Here is a 16,116-nt window from a genome sequence, read left to right on the forward strand (position 1 = left end):
TCCTGCCTCAGCCTCCCAAGTAGCTGGGACCACAGGCGCCTGCCACAACGCCTGGCCATTTTTTGGTTGCAGCCATCATTGTTGTTTGGCGGGCCTGGGCTGGATTCGAACCCACCACCTTAGGTATATGTGGCTGGCGCCTTAGTCTCTTGAGCCACAGGCGCAGAGCCACTTTCTCTTTGTTCTTAAATAAAATGTCTCTCCATTACACTGAGAAAAAAAATTTTCTTGTTTTATAACATTTTTATGAGTTTTTTTTTTTTTTTTGAGAAAGGGTCTCACTATGTTGTCCTGGCCTCAAGTGCTCCTCCTACCTTGGACTCTCAAAGTGCAAGGGTTATCGGTCTAAGCCATCATGCCCAGACCTTTATGACTATTTTAGACAGGAGTACACCGAGTGCTAATCCTATGCCCATTACAAACATTGCTAATCAATCAGCACTCTTCTCCGCTAAGCTTAAATTTACCTTCAAATCCTTACCAACCTGAAACTCAAGGTGGCCATTACTTATGGATCAGACTAAGAGTTGAAAACTATTTGCTGTTCTTAATCCAGGTGATGGAAATAATATTACAGGAATATACAGTAGGCAGAGTCCACTGAGAGGTGAGGTAGCATATTATAAAGAGAAAAATGAAGAAACACGGAATTGGGAAATATTTGTTAGCAACATTGCCACAAAATGTTATTTACATTATGTCCACAAGAGCATGGCACTATGCCAGACACCCAAAGCTCAAGTTGGTTTTGTTTTTAGAGCAAAAGACTATAAATTAAACAGTTTTCCACAGGAAAATACATCATAACAGGCAGCTACTGTCCCATCCAATATTAATTTATATAGTCAACCATAAGTCTTGTTGAACTACATTGGTTTCAACATGATCAGACATGATAAAACAGCCTGGAACAAAGTGAACGCTGGATTTATCAGCTTACTCTGCTTGCCTGGCTGCCAGAGAACAGCCTAGATATAGGGAGCTCATCTCCTTTTACAGCCTGCTATAAAAGTAGCGTATTAAAGCACCATGTCCACCCCCATCCCCAGGCCCCTGGGCACGGCTAAGGTGTTTCCATGGCAAAAATCCTTTGCTTTACCTTTTAGGCTGCTCCACCACAGGGAGTCTGTTACAGCCCCCAGTTCCAGAAGAAAACACTATTCTCAGCAGAGGAATGGTAGTGAATCTTGACAGACTAGGGGAAACCTCCCACCTGGCCCATGCTACCTATACTTCTGGAAAAATACTGAACTATACTAAACTATATTAAAATTAATTCCAAAAGCTCCAACCTGCCAGTATACTTACAAACGGCAATTGTGTACCAGTATGTTCTCCAACTTGGTCCCTTCCTTTGCTCTGCCCTTTGGACCACTAGAATCAAGGTTCCTGTTTGGGGTTACTCTAGTGCCAGAGCTGAAGATGAGGGAGAGAGGGAGCAGTGGGGCCAAACAGAGACCAAGTCCTGTGTGCCCAGCTTGAGTGAGCAAGCTGAGGATTCAGTGCAGGAGTGCACTGTCTATCCCTGGGCTGAGCCTTGAAAGTGCGGTTCCTGGAAGCTGAGGGCTATCAGAACAGAATCTCCAGGCCTCTGCCCTGATAGACAAGCGAGTATTGGATGAAACAGGGATTTTAAGCAATCAGGAGACAGGAGGAGAGAGCATGGAGGCCTGTTTACTTGACACGCACAGTATGACCAACTACAAGTAGTTGGGGCCTCCACAGCACCATATAGCATTCATAATATGTAATCTTTTTATAACCCACTTCAACTTCTCTAGTGTTTGCAGCAAAATGTCAGAAAGACAAATAATTCCAATCCAAACATTCCTCTGGGCGTGTGGAACAGGCAGAGGGTAAGGGGACAGGGAGTGATTAAAGAGTTCTCTGGCATGCTACACAGATGTCAACGATCAGTTAGAAAGCCAATAATTTGGAAGCTCCGCAGGCTCTGTGCCTGGTCTAGTACAGACACAGCGGAGACTGCACAGACATGTCTTCTAAGCTCTGTACTTCCAGGTTCTTTTCCTCTTCTGTCCTCTCTTTAAAACATGTGTTCAACATATGCATTTCAGAAATACAAAAAGATGACAAACTATGGCCCATCCTAAGAAACAAAGCACCACAAATCCAGCTGAGACCCTGTGCACACCCCCCACCGCATTCCTTCCCATCCTCCTGCTCCCAAGAGCTAACAACCACTCCAAAGAAGCACATTTTCCCTTCAGGTAACCACTATTCTGACCAGAAGTTTAACATTTCCATGCATTTTCTCTAATACTACATATATGTACATCCCTAAAAACATGTACTGCTCTGAGCGAAAGCAAGTCTCTACAAATAGCCGGGCATTGTGGCGGGAGCCTGTAGTCCCAGCTATTCAGGAAGCTGTGGCAACATGATCTCTTGAGCCCAAGAGTTTGAGGTTGCTGTGAGCTATGATATGATAGCACTCTACCCAGGGAGACAAAGTCAGACTCTGTCTCAAAACAAATAAATAAAAATAAAAAATTGATAGTCAAGTCACATTTGACTTCTGCAATTACAAGAGATAGAAGAAGATAACAAACATAATCGGTATGTATTGAGTATTACAATTTTAATACAGTTCTTTCCTTTCTTAAAATGTGTGTACTTTTTTGGTACTCTCTGTGTATTCAGTACTGACTAAAGGATGAATAGGGGATACCTCCTTCTAGCATAGAGTTACTAGAAAACTGGTCCTGATCTGTTCTATTTGCCTAGCTGTGAGGCTTCTTCCACCAGCACAGGGTCTCACAAACTCCACAGAACACCAAAGGGCCTGCGCCTTTGCTGTCTCAGCATACCCAAAGACCGTTTTATTTTGCTTAAATGCTTTCACTACTCATTTATTTCCCGTGGCATACAACTACAAACATGGGATTCCATTTATTTATTGCCAGGTTTATTTTTCTGTTTTTGGTAGAGACAGTCTCACTCTTGCTCAGGCTGGTCTTGAACTCCTGAGCTGAGCTCAAGCAATCCACTCACTATGCCTCCCAGAGTGCTGGGATTAAAGGTGTGAGCCACTGCACCCAACTGATATTTGTCTTTCTGTGCTTAGCTTATTTCATTAACATAAGTCGATAACTACTAAAGCTGGATGACAGACACATGGGTTCTGGGAACACTCTCATAGTACTCTCTCCATTTTATACATGTTGGAAATTTTCGAAAAGTTAAAAAAGTCTAACAACTAGAACCATACCGTATTTAAATTGCTGTTACAGTCCATTCCATCATTTTTGAAGATGTCTACGAGAGAGCAGTACTATGATTCACAAGCCCTTCCAGGCCTCATTGACAGGAGGATGCAGAACTCACAGCTTCTTGCTTTTTGTTACCTTTACCCTGTCGTGCATCCTCCTTTCCTTCCATCAGAATAGGCACTTACCTCTGGGAAGCGGGGATCCATTTTAAGGATGCACGCTGAATCTACTGTCCTCAAATGTCAGAAAGAGGACCCAAACACAGTCTGGCGATGCCAGAAGTTTCACAGCCTTCCTACTGTGTTTGAACTCAGAAATGCAGTTTTATATCCAAGTCCTGATCACCTACCTTGATCTGCAGCTGTGCTGGGGGCTATAAAGAACTCTAAAGCAAATTCTTCACAAGGACAACACCAGTGATCCCCTCTCCCCTCCAACTGAGACCACACATCAGTATTAGAAACTGTCCCCAACACACTGGGTCAACCGGGCCACCCGTCAACTTTTCTCCTTTACCAATTCTTCTCTTTAAAGTCTGAACTAACCAATTGCAAATATTCAGAAACTTCCAAAATCTACTGGACTCTAAGTAAAAACCTGGTGATAGGCAGAAATGAAGTTCTTAAAAGGGTTTCATGACACTCAATTTCACTTCTGATACAACCAACACTTTAACACCCATAGATTCCACTATGCTTAATATGGAAAAGTTATCTCGCTACAGCTGTCAAGTCCAATAAACCATTTTTGGCTACAGACTTTCTTAATTTGAGTGGGATAGGTTCAACTGCTGAAAAATTTAAGGGAAGCAAGCTACTCCCCTCCCTGAATTCTCTAAACCTTCTTTGGTTTTTTTTTTCTTGAGACAGGAGCCTCAAGCTGTCCCTCTGGGTAGAGTGCGGTGGCATCACAGCTCACAGCAACCTCCCACTCCTGGGCTCAAGCGAGTCTCCTGCCTCAGCCTCCCAAGTAGCTGGGACCACAGGCATCCGCCACAACGCCTGGCTATTTTTTGGTTGCAGCCGTCATTGTTGTTTAGGCCCGGGCTGGATTCGAACCCGCCACCTTGGGTGTACGTGGCTGGCGCCTTAGCCGCTTGAGCCACAGGCGCCAAGCCTAAACCTTCTTTGGTTAAACGAACATTTCATAAAACAAAGCAGCTATTGCATTCCTCTGTATAACCTAGACAAGATAACTAGCTGTTTCATTCTTCAGCCTCAGACTTAGAGTTCTGTAAAATAAACCTGTTTTAAATAACAAAAAGAGCCTTATCTTGCCCATGAAACAAAACTAATAAAAACACTGAATATTTACTACAAAAAAAGATGTACTGCTGTTTTGCACGTTTTTAAGCTTCTATCAATGGTATTATACTCTGTAGATACTTCTGCAATTGGCTTTCTGTTCACCACTGTTTGTATGGCTCATTCATTTGGTTCTGTGCAGTTCTCTGCAGTATTCGCTCCAGTGTATGATTGTAACACTGCCTTAGCTTTTCTTCGGCTGATGGAGACTGAAGATCTCTCCAATGGTTTTGCTATTATCTCCATGTGGTAATAACCATTCTTATACTGTCTCCCTAAACACAAGTGCAAGAGGTCTCAGGGAACCATATCTCAGGGGGGATACATGGGGTCACAGTCTACGAGTATTGCATCATTACTAGGTTTTTCTAAACATCTTATCAGAAAGGATGAACCTCTGTGGCCCCCTACCCACAATGCTGTCACTCTTACTGCTCTAGGGCCTTCTGTCAGCTTTCTAACATTTATTTGTCAGTCTACAAGAAGGGTGAAACTTTTTGTCGCGTTTTAACCTGCACTTCCCTAAAGTTATGCATAAATTCACATTTACTGTCTATTTGGCTTTCTTCGTCCACGAATGGCCACTTTTCTAGTGGGTGGCTTGACATTTTAAAATTTATATATACAGTCCTATGTGTGGAGGATCGGTTCTAAGAACCTCTCCCCCTGAATATACCAAAATCTGCACATACTAAATACCTGCAATTGGTCGGCTTTGTAGAACTCACATGCACAAAAACATAGTGCTTTGTTGCGTCCCAGGAATAAAAAAATTGTATTTTCAATCCACCATAGGGTGGGAAAAAAGTCTGTAAGTGGACCCATGCAGTTGAAACCCATGTCATTCAAGGGTCAACTGTACATTACAGACACTAATCCTTTGCTAATATCTTCTCCTGGTCAACTTTTTTCACCTTTGTAATGTGATGCACAGGAGTTTTTGCAGTTGAAATGCCTTTTTTCTTTATCATTTGTGCTATTTCTTACAACAAAAACCCTTTTCTTATCCCCAACTCTGATGTCTCTTTTTCTCCCTTCTCAGTCACTGTGAGAACCTCCCAAGATGAACTGGAAAAATATCTAAGACATGAGACACACAGGGTGATCTTAGAGAAAAGTTACCATGCTTGGTGCCTCTTGTGTGTACCCCTCTCATACCACAGCTGATGGGACCATGGATTCGTATCCCCCAAGCAGCCATAAGTGAGCAGGGACCCGTAAGGAAGCCTACATAAATGCTCTGCTGCATGGGGCACTTACCAGAGGGCAAGTGACTGATCAAGGCCTCTCTTCTGGCAAGAAAGCCTCTAATGGACACTGTGGGTGGGCTATCCCTTGAACATTCCCAACCTCCTTCTCCATAGTCTACCTCAACCTCCGAGACAAGAAAGATAGGTACTGACCAGTCCTTTCATAGCCAGAAGTGGCCAGATGACCCACTTCTGATTTACTGATATAGACGCAAGTCCGTTGATGAGAGCTTCTGAGCAAGACACAGATTTCTTGATGAAAAAGGATAAACACGCTCCTTTGTCTTTTATCCACAGCCTCTTCCTTATCCTCCTCCTCTGAAAGCAGGGTGATGTTAGGAGCAGCAGCAGCTTGTTAAGCTTGTTAAGAGTAAAAGTTTGAGATCAAAGGGCAACACATAAGAATGATGAAGTGGAAAGACAGAGCAAGCTTGGGTCTCTAACAACTGTGCTGGAAAGCTGAATCCATGACAACTGTTTACTTCCAGAAGTCTCTATGCGACGAAAACAAACAGCCATTGCAATGGATTTTTCTGTTACTTGTAGCCAAAAGCACTGCCAACTGATGACAATCACTTTGTTAATAACAGATTATTAGGAAGGGGAACTGACTACTGGAGTTGCTGTTGATCACTGGGGAAAATGTCAGATACCAGAACCACTACATGAATGAAACAATGCCACAGTTCTCTAAGAGGCTCCTCAGTTCTTAAGATAGGGACTCCTCTTCCTCATTTGCCTTTGGGATCAGAGAGATCTGGATTTCACTTCTCACTTATCCACCATTTACTATCTGTTTAACCTTATGCAAGATATTTAACCTTTCTAAGCCTCAGACTCCCTGTCTGCAAAATGGGAATAGGAGTAGCAGTACCTCCATCCTGTTGGCTTGCTATGACAATTAAACAGGACAATACATGTCCGCGTAACATGACGTAAACACATGGGAGGATGAGTGGTGAGGAGCTCCCCTGACTGAGGTAACCTAAGCGTTTTCCATGAGAGGCAGCTGTAGGTCATGATTCAGAGTGCCAGCCTGGGAGGCAGTCTGCCTGGGTTCATTCCAGTTCCTCTGCTCTCCAACAGTTGCCGCCATACCCTCTCTGCTCCCTGCTCTTTTAGGATAACCTTGTTTCTTATTTCACTGAGAAGGAGGAAGTATTTGGAACTTTCACATGCTCTCACCACCACATCCACTTCCCTTCCTACACCTGTACCCGCCTCCCTTCCTTCCTCCATGAGTAATACAGGGTATGAATACATTGTTCATATGACTGTCCCACCAGCACAAATGTAACCCCCTTCACCTTTAAAGAATTTGCAACTACAATTTCCCCTTTTCCTTTATCAACTTTTCTCTTTCTAATGGATCATTCCTAACAGCATTTAAACATGTTATTAATATTTCCTGTCTTAAAAAATAAAACAAAGGAATCTCTCTGGACCTATTCTGGTTTGGGGGGCTGCCCAGTAAAAAATAATAGGTTAGGCCAGCCATGGTGGCTCATGTCTGTAATCCTAGCACTCTGCAAGGCTGAGATAGGTGGATTGCTTAAGCTCACGAGCTCGAGACCAGCCTGAGCAAAGGTGAGACCCCATCTCTACTAAAAATAAAAAAACTGAGGCAAGAGGATAACTTAAGCCCGAGTTGGAGGTTGCTGTGAGCTGTGACATCACGGCACTCTACCCAGGGCAACAGCTCGAGACTCTGTCTCAAAAAAAAAAAAAAATTTAAAAACTTAAAAATTGGGTGGTGCCTGTGGCTCAAGGAATAGGGTGCTGGCCCATATGCCGGAGGTGGCAGATTCAAACCTGGCCCCAGCCAAAAAAAAAAAAAAAAACTTAAAAATTGAAAAAAAGCAAAGCAGAAAACAAAATAAACTTCAATCTTCAAGTATCCTAATTCTCTATATCCCTTTTTTCTTCAGCCCCAGAAAAATTACTCAAAAAAGCTATCAATACCTGGTGTCTCTGCTTCTCCTTCTCTTCTCTCTTAAAGACTCTTCATTCTGGTGGCACCCGTGGCTCAGTGGGTAGGGCACCGGGCACATACACCCAAGTCTGGCGAGTACAAACCCTACCCAGGCCAACTAAAGAACAACAATGACAACTGCAACAACAACAACAAAATAGCCGGGTGTTGTGGCAGGCGCCTGTAGTCCCAGCTACTTGGGAGGCTGAGGCAAGAGAATCGCTTAAGCCCAAGAGTTTGCTGTGAGTTGTGATGACACAGCATTCTACCCAGGGTGATAGCTTGAGACTCTGTCTCAAAAACAACAACAACAAAAAAAACACTTCATTCCTTAGAAACTGCTCTAGTCAAGGTTGCCAGTGACCTCCAGGTGGCTAAATCCAATGATCAATCCTCGCACATGCAGCATGTAACCTCTGATGTCACCTTCTTGAGACACTGTAAAGCAGGGGAATGCCATGATCAGACTTGTTTTAGAAGGATTCCTCTGGCTGCCATGTGTAGGGTAGATGACAGGGAAAGAGGAAAAATAGATGGCTGGAAGCAGGGAAACCAACGGGAAGTTTCTGCTGTCAAAGCTAGAGATTGTAGTCTGGACGAGAGCGTGGTATCAGCTGTTTCCACAGCTGGTTTCCACAACTCAACATTTCCCTGGTGGTCTTCCTAGCTCACTGGCAGCTCTTCCTTTTCCTCTGCTGGCCCCCTCTCCTTTCACGGGTGTTAGGTCTGCATTATGTGAAGACTTCCTCTTCCTCTTTTTTTATTTTTTTTTTTTGAGACAGAGCCTCAAGCTGTCCTCCCTGTGGCATCACTGCTCATAGCAACCTCCAACTCCTGGGCTCAAGCGAGTCTCCTGCCTCAGCCTTCCAAGTAGCTGAGAACACAGGCGCCTGCCACAACGCCCAGCTATTTTTTGGTTGCAGCCATTGTTGTTTGGTGGGTCCGGGCTGGATTTGAACCTGCCATTTTATGTGTATGTGGCTGGCGCCTTAGCCACTTGAGCCACAGGCACCAAGCCATTCCCTTCCTCTTTATCAGTCACAAGTGTTAGCCCAATAAAATCTCTCAAACATCTGTCTTGTTGTCTGGTCTCAGGCCACTAGAACCTGATACCACACTCGTCCAGACTACAATCTCTAGCTTTGACAGCAGAAACTTCCCGTTGGTTTCCCTGCTTCCAGCCATCTATTTTTCCTCTTTCCCTGTCATCTACCCTACACATGGCAGCCAGAGGAATCCTTCTAAAACAAGTCTGATCATGGCATTCCCCTGCTTTACTTGGATTTTTTAAAAAATGTTTTTAGAGACAAGGTCTGCTCTGCTGCTGAGTCTGGAGTGTACGGCACAATCATAGGTCACTGGAACCTTGAACGCCTTAGTTTTCCCAGTAACTAGGGCTGAAAGTGTGTACCACCATGTCCAGTTAATTAAAATAAATTATTTTAGTCTTGAACTCCTGGCCTCAAGGCTTCCTCTCGCTTCAGCCTCCCAAAGTGCTGGGATTACAAGCATGAGCCACCATGCCCAGTCCAGCAGCCCCCTGTTTTAAATCCTCCATCAACACTGCATCACTCTTAGAACAAAATCCCTAGTCCTCTCTGTGGTCAGGTGCTCTGCTACTCTCTAGAGTCATCTCCTGACACTCTCCCCTCACTCACTCACTCCAGCCACACCGGACTCTGTGCTCTTGCTATTTCTTGCCAAGCACCCTGTTGTAAGGCCTCTGACTGCTATTGTCTTTGCAGTGTCCTTGCCCTTAACAGTAAATCTCATAGCTCACTACTTCATTTTATTGGCTGAGCACCTGTAGCTCTGTGGTTAGAGCACTGACCCTGTGCGCTGGGGTGGCTGGTTCAAACCCTGCCTGGGCCTGCTTAACACACACACAAACTACTTCATTTTATTCTGAGCTCTGCTCAAATGCCACCTTGTCAGAGAGGCTATCCCTAGTCATACTATCCCTCAAAGCTCCTCCCTCATCCTCTAGCCTAGTGGTTCTCAATTGGGGTTGATCTTGACTCCTAGGGACAGTGAGTAATGTCTGGAGACAATTTTGGTTGTCAGAATTGAAGGGTTCTATTGGCACTGAGTAGGTTAAGAGTCAGGCAAGTGGTTAGACATAGTGAAATGTACCACACAGCCTCCTTGAGGAAGTATTATCCAACCCAAAATGCCAATAGTGCCAAGGTTGAGAAACCCTGTTCCAGCCTGACAGTCTAGTTTGTCATGACCTGACAGCACACTATGTACTTGTTTGTTCATTCTTTCTCCCCCACCTGCATGAGAGCGCCACAGGGGCTTTCTTATTCACTGTCATATCCCCAGCTCTCAGAGCAATACCTGGCCTACAGGAATCCAACAGACTTTTAAAAAATGAATTAAGGGGTGGCGCCTGTGGCTCAGTGGGTAGGGTGGTGGGTTTGAACCCGGCCCTGGCCAAACTGCGACAAAAAAATAGCTGGGTGTTGTGGCGGGCACCTAATAGTCCCAGCTACTCAGGAAGCCGAGGCAAGAGAATCACCTAAGCCCAGGAGTTGGAGGTTGCTGTGAGCTGTGATGCCACCGCACTCTATGGAGAGCGATACAGCAAGACTCTGTCTCTTAAAAAAAAAAAAAAAAAAAGAATTAACAACCAAAATAAATAATAACTATACTTTGCTGAGTTATTTTTTGGTCAAGCCTGTGTTAACAATTTTGCATACACCAGGTCATTTACCACTAACAACCTCCCTAGGGGGTATGTATAAATATACTCCTTATGGCCAGGTAAGAAGGCTTAGCAAGGTTATATAACTTGTCTACTACATTTAATAGGTGTTCATGTGAAGCCAGGAGTCAAACCCAAGCCCACTGGGTCCTACATCCTGCCTCTCTACCCTACACTACACTGCCCTGCCATATTTCACAACTGGATACAATTTTTCCAGATTTTTTTTATCCCAAATGGTCCCCAATTCATGCTAGATCAAATCTGAACTCCTCTCTCTGCAAGTCAGAACTGGCCTCAAACTGTACATTCTGATTCAAACTTCTCCTTTACTGTCCCCTAAACATGTAGTTTCGAGATTTGTGAATTTTAAAGGAGTCTTTTTTTTTTTTTTGAGACAGAGCCTCAAGCTGTCCCCCTGGGTAGAGTGCTGTGGCATCACAGCTCACAGTAACCTCCTATTCCTGGGTTCAAGCGAGTCTCCTGCCTCTGCCTCCCAAGTAGCTGGGACCACAGGCACCTACCACAACGCCTGGCTATTTTTTTGGTTGCAGCCATCATTGTTGTTTGGCAGCCCTGGGCTGGATTTGAACCCGCCACCTTAGGTGTATGTGGCTGGCACCTTAGCTACTTGAGCCACAGGCGCCGAGCCTTTAAGGAGTCTTAAATGACATTTTATGCACCTGTCCTGGGCGTGAAGAGGTGGCTGAGTTATGTCACAGAGACCAGTGTATGAGACGTGATACCGGGGGCTGTGGCCTCTCCTCCACATGCCTCTGTCACTCCTGCCTCTGCTCTGTGTTCACTCTCTTCCTTAATCCAGAATGCCCTTCCCTCTATCTCCCAAGAGTTAACATTCTGCATTTCTTTTGAAGCTTCTAATAATATGCCTCCTTCTCATTCTATTCCCATTCCACTGTACTTTTCCCCTTATTATGAATTATTCCAATGTACATAATATACATAATCCATATCATTTGCATATTTATATTATTACTTTCTAGTGTTCATTTTATAATGAACAGCTTGTTTCCTGGCAAGACCAGGAGCTGCAAGGAAAAAAAAAATGCCTTGGCTTTTAATGCTTAAGTACTCCTCACAGGCCTTAGAATAGCACAGGATACCCAGCAGACTCTCAGCAAATACTCATCAAATGAATAAAATTAACAGTGAGCTTGCTGTTCAACACAGTTAAATTTCAGGTGTTCCTGGGGCTACCAAGAAGAGAGATGAAATCAGAGTGAGGGTGACGCACAAGATAATCAGCATATAATTAATCATAGCAATCACGGGAGCTGGAGAGCACTGTGAGGCCAAGTACAGAGCCGGAAGAACTAAAGGAAGAATTTGACAGGATATCTCGTCTTATAGGGAGGAGGGGAAGAGGTTAGTAGAAACAGATAAAAGACATTCAGAGGGCCATGGAAGGAGACAGCTTAGTTATTATCATATGGGAAATCTGAAGTAAGAAAAATGGTTTAAAATGAAATAAAGCAGGAAGTCAAAGGGCATATGAATTGAGAAAACATCTGGCAAAGACTTATAGGACAAAAAACATAGAAACAATGTTTCCAAAGTAGTCAGGTTGAGGGACAGCTGAGAATGGAAATGGTACATTAACTTGCTGAAGAATCCATGATGTTCCACACTGCCCATCTGATACCTCTATCAAAAAATGTGTTACCTGGTGGCACCCGTAGTTCAGTGAGTAGGGTGCCAGACACATACACCAAGGCTAGCGGGTTGGAACCCAGCCTGGGCCTGCCAAACAACAATGACAACTACAACAAAAAAATAGCCAGGCGTTGTGGTGGGCACCTGTAGTCCCAGCTACTTGGGAGGCTGAGGCAAGAAAATCGCTTAAGCCCAAGAGTTTGAGGTTGCTGTGAGCTGTGACGCCACCCCATGGCATTCTACTACCCAGGGCAATATAATGAGACTCTGTCTCAAAAAAAAAAAATGTGTTACCTAACCAGCCAGCAGAAATGAAACAGTTACCCAAGAGGGCCTATCTTCTATTTGCCTTCTATCATAGACCTGCCAGCTGGCTGTTCAATCATTTATTATATTTCTGGCTAGATGCAGTTATTTTACATCTTTTTAAAAAATTTTAAAATATTAAGAGGATACAAATGTTTTTGTTACATGGATAGCTTTTATAAGGCTTAAGTCAGGGCTATTTATGTGCCCATCACCCAAACAGTATTCATTTCACCTATTAGGTTGGTTTTTAGCCCTACCCCCTTTCTTTTGAAAATCTTTTGGGTGGCACCTGTGGCTCACTGAGTAGGGCATTACCCCCTATACCAAGGGTGGCAGGTTTGAACCTAACCCTGGCCAAACTGCAACAAAAAAACAGCCAGGTGTTTTGTTGGGCGCTGGTAGTCCCAGTTACTCGGGAGGCTAAGGCAAGAGAATCACTTAAGCCTAAGAGCAGGAGGTTGCTGTGAGCTGTGACACCACAGCACTCTACTGAGGGTGACAAAGTGGGACTCTGTATTAAAAAATAAATAAATAAATAATAAAATAAATTTAAAAAAAAGAAAATCTTTTAAGTGATTCAGTATCATTAAAATTACATCATGGGGCTTGGTGCCTGTAGCTCAGTGGTTAGGGTGCTGGCCACATATACCGGGGCTGACAGCAACAAGGACAACAAAAACAGCTGGGTGTTGTGGTGGGCACCTGTAGTTCCAGCTACTTGGAAAGCTGAAACAAGAGAATCGCTTAAGCCCAAGAGTTTGAGGTTGCTGTGAACTGTGATGCCATAGCACTCCACCGAGGGCAACATAATGAGACTGTCTCAGAAAAAAAATGATACTATAGGCCAGCTATAGTGGCTCATGCCTGTAATCCTAGCACTCTGACAGATCATGATGGGAGGATTACTTGTACTCAAGAGTTCAAGATAGGCTAGACAAAACTGAGACCCTGTCTATATTAAAAATAGAAAAATTAGCTAGCTGTCATGGTACCCAGCTGCTCTAGAGGCTAAGGCAGGAGGATTGCTTGAGAGTCTGAGGTTGATGTGAACTATGTAGATGTCACTACATTCTGCCTGGGGCAACAAAGCAAGACTCTTAAAAAAAAAAATTACAAGATGGAAACGTAACATTATGAAGGATGATGAACTAACTACCAAAATACAGAGAAGCTCTGGCATAAGCAACTCATACCTGAGTCATGTCCAATTCTTGTACACTAATCATGGACTCAGTCACTGGTATTACGAATTAAAATTTATTTCATATCAACATGAACAGGAGAGAAAAAGAAGAAAGAAAATAAGTACATCGAAATATCAACACAACACTTTTCAGATACAGAAAGTGGAATTAAGCAGGATTAGACTTTGCTTCTCCCAATACCCAATCAAAAAATAAATACAAAAAAATTAAAATTGGCTGGGCATATAAAACCCTAGCACTCTAGGAGGCCAAAGCAGTTGGATTGCTTGAGCTCACGAGTTTAAGACTAGCCTAAGCAAGAGAGAGACCCTGTCTCTACTAAAAACAGAAAAAAACTAGCTAGGCATTGTGATGGGAACCTGTAGTCTCAGCTATTCAGGAGGCCGAAGCAAGAAAATCGCTTGAGCCCAAGTGTTTGAGGTTGCTGTGAGCTATGATGCTATAGCACTCTACCAAGGGCAACAAAGTGAGACACTTGTCTCAAATAAATAAATAAATAAAATAAAAACAAAAAATTAAAATTTATGTATTTTTGGTTTCATAATGAAAATTAAAATTTTAAATGCCAAAAATTCACAAGCATTAATAAGGAAAGGGAAACAAACATTCTAAAACTGCTAAAAAGAGTCAGCCAAAGAAAAAAACAAGATTCTTCTGCCTGCACTTCCGGAAGGTAGTAATTCTCACAATTATCCTCCAATTTTGAGCAGCCAACAGGAGGAAGGAGTGAGCAGCCCTGAAAAAGTTAAGGAAAGCCCTTTAGGGCAGAAGCCAACACATACCACAGGGGCTTAAGAGTGACAGGCAGGCAACCAGGGCCGGTGTCTTAGTCTGTTTTACATTGCTACAAAGGAATACCTAAGATTGGATAATTTATTAAAATAAGAGGTTTATTTAGCTCACAGTTTTGCAAGTAGAACAAGAGGCACGGTACCAGGATCTGCTTCTGAGGGCCTCAGGAAACTTTTGCTCCTGGGGGAAGACAATGGGGAACAGAGGTCACAGGAGAGAGGAAGGCAGCTGGAGGGAAAGGAGGAGGTGCCAAGCTCTTTTAAACAACAAGCTTTCCAGTGAATATAGACAGAATTACCTCCCAGAGGGCTTAGTGCCATTCATCAGATTTTTTCTTTTCTTTTTTTTTTTTTTTGAGACAGAGCCTCAGCTGTCACCCTGGGTAGAGTGCTGCGTCATCACAGCTCACAGCAACCTCCAGCTCCTGGGCTCAAGCCAGTCTCCTGCCTTCACCTCTCAAGTAGCTGGGACTATAGGCACCTGCCACAACACCTGGCTATTTTTTGGTTGCAGCCGTCATTGTTGTTTGGTGGGCCCGGGCTGGATTCGAACCCTCCAGCTAGGTGTATGTGGCTGGTGCCTTAGCTGCTTGAGCCATAGGCGCTGAGCCACGAATCAGATTTTGACATGAGATTTGGAGGCAACAAACAGTCATACTATGATATATCAGCTGGCCACCTTCAGGGCACTGAGCCATAAGTGGGAAACTACCTAGAAAGATCCTGAGGGAGGGACACAGTAACACCACTTGCTGAAGAAAGGGGCTCTGGGATAGGGCTTTAATGGAGTCTGGGAAGACAGAACAGAAGCTAGCCTTCCCACACAGGGCTCAATCAGGATAAGCTGAGGTGTAGTTCTTTCTCACACCTCTTCAAGTTCAAATAAAATAGAAAACCACCTAACATTTGGAGTAGGGAAGACAACTAGTCCTACTTAAATGGGGAGAATGACAAGGATAATCTCCTTACACTGTAGCCAAGCAAATAAAATGTGGGGACAACACAGGTGCTAACATTAAACATGGATAAGATGAAGACAAGTGGCAAGAAATTATGCAAACATACCACAATGAATGGAAAGACAGAAGGAAAGAATAAAATACCCCAGGGAACTCAGTCTGAGAGAAAAATATAACCTGAGAAGTAGCATCTCCATAGCTGTCTCAGGGTATGGATGACTCAATAGAAATCTGAATCTAATAAAACAAAAGTTCAAAGACAAGATAATAACTCACAGAATAAGGTGAAAAGATTGCAGAGCTAAGGAAACAAACTGGGTCTCCAAATGACATCAATGAAGAGCTAACAAATAAACTACAGTGGTAAAGAACAGAACAGACATGGGCGGTGCCTGTGGCTCAAAAGGGCAGGGCGCTGACTCCACATGCCAGAGGTGGCAGGTTCAAACACAGCCCTGGCCAAAAAAAAAAAGAACAGAACAGACATGACTGAAAATTGAATAAGGTATAAAGGTCTGGGATTAGTTCAGTGAATGCAGGGAAAAAAAAATCACCTTACACAAAAAAAGAAATATGATAAATATGAAAGGCAAAGGTAATGAAATAAAGAATGACTAATTTCCTGACTTAGAAAATCCAATAAGTATGACAGAAAATATTCAAAATTATTTATTTCTTTTTTTTTTCTTTTTTGAGACAGAGCCTCAAGCTGTCC

At 43.4% G+C, this 16,116-nt stretch overlaps 1 protein-coding gene across 1 annotated transcript in view; it reads right to left on the reverse strand.

Moving 5' to 3' along the window:
- The window catches only part of PPIL1 (peptidylprolyl isomerase like 1), a 28,883-nt gene that overhangs the window by 2,188 nt on the left and 10,579 nt on the right, over positions 1–16,116 (reverse strand). The gene's annotated exons all lie outside the window — the stretch shown is intronic.

This window comes from Otolemur garnettii, unplaced genomic scaffold (genome assembly GCF_000181295.1).
Source record: "Otolemur garnettii isolate 467f Iridium unplaced genomic scaffold, OtoGar3 scaffold00031, whole genome shotgun sequence".
Lineage (NCBI taxonomy): Eukaryota > Metazoa > Chordata > Mammalia > Primates > Galagidae > Otolemur > Otolemur garnettii.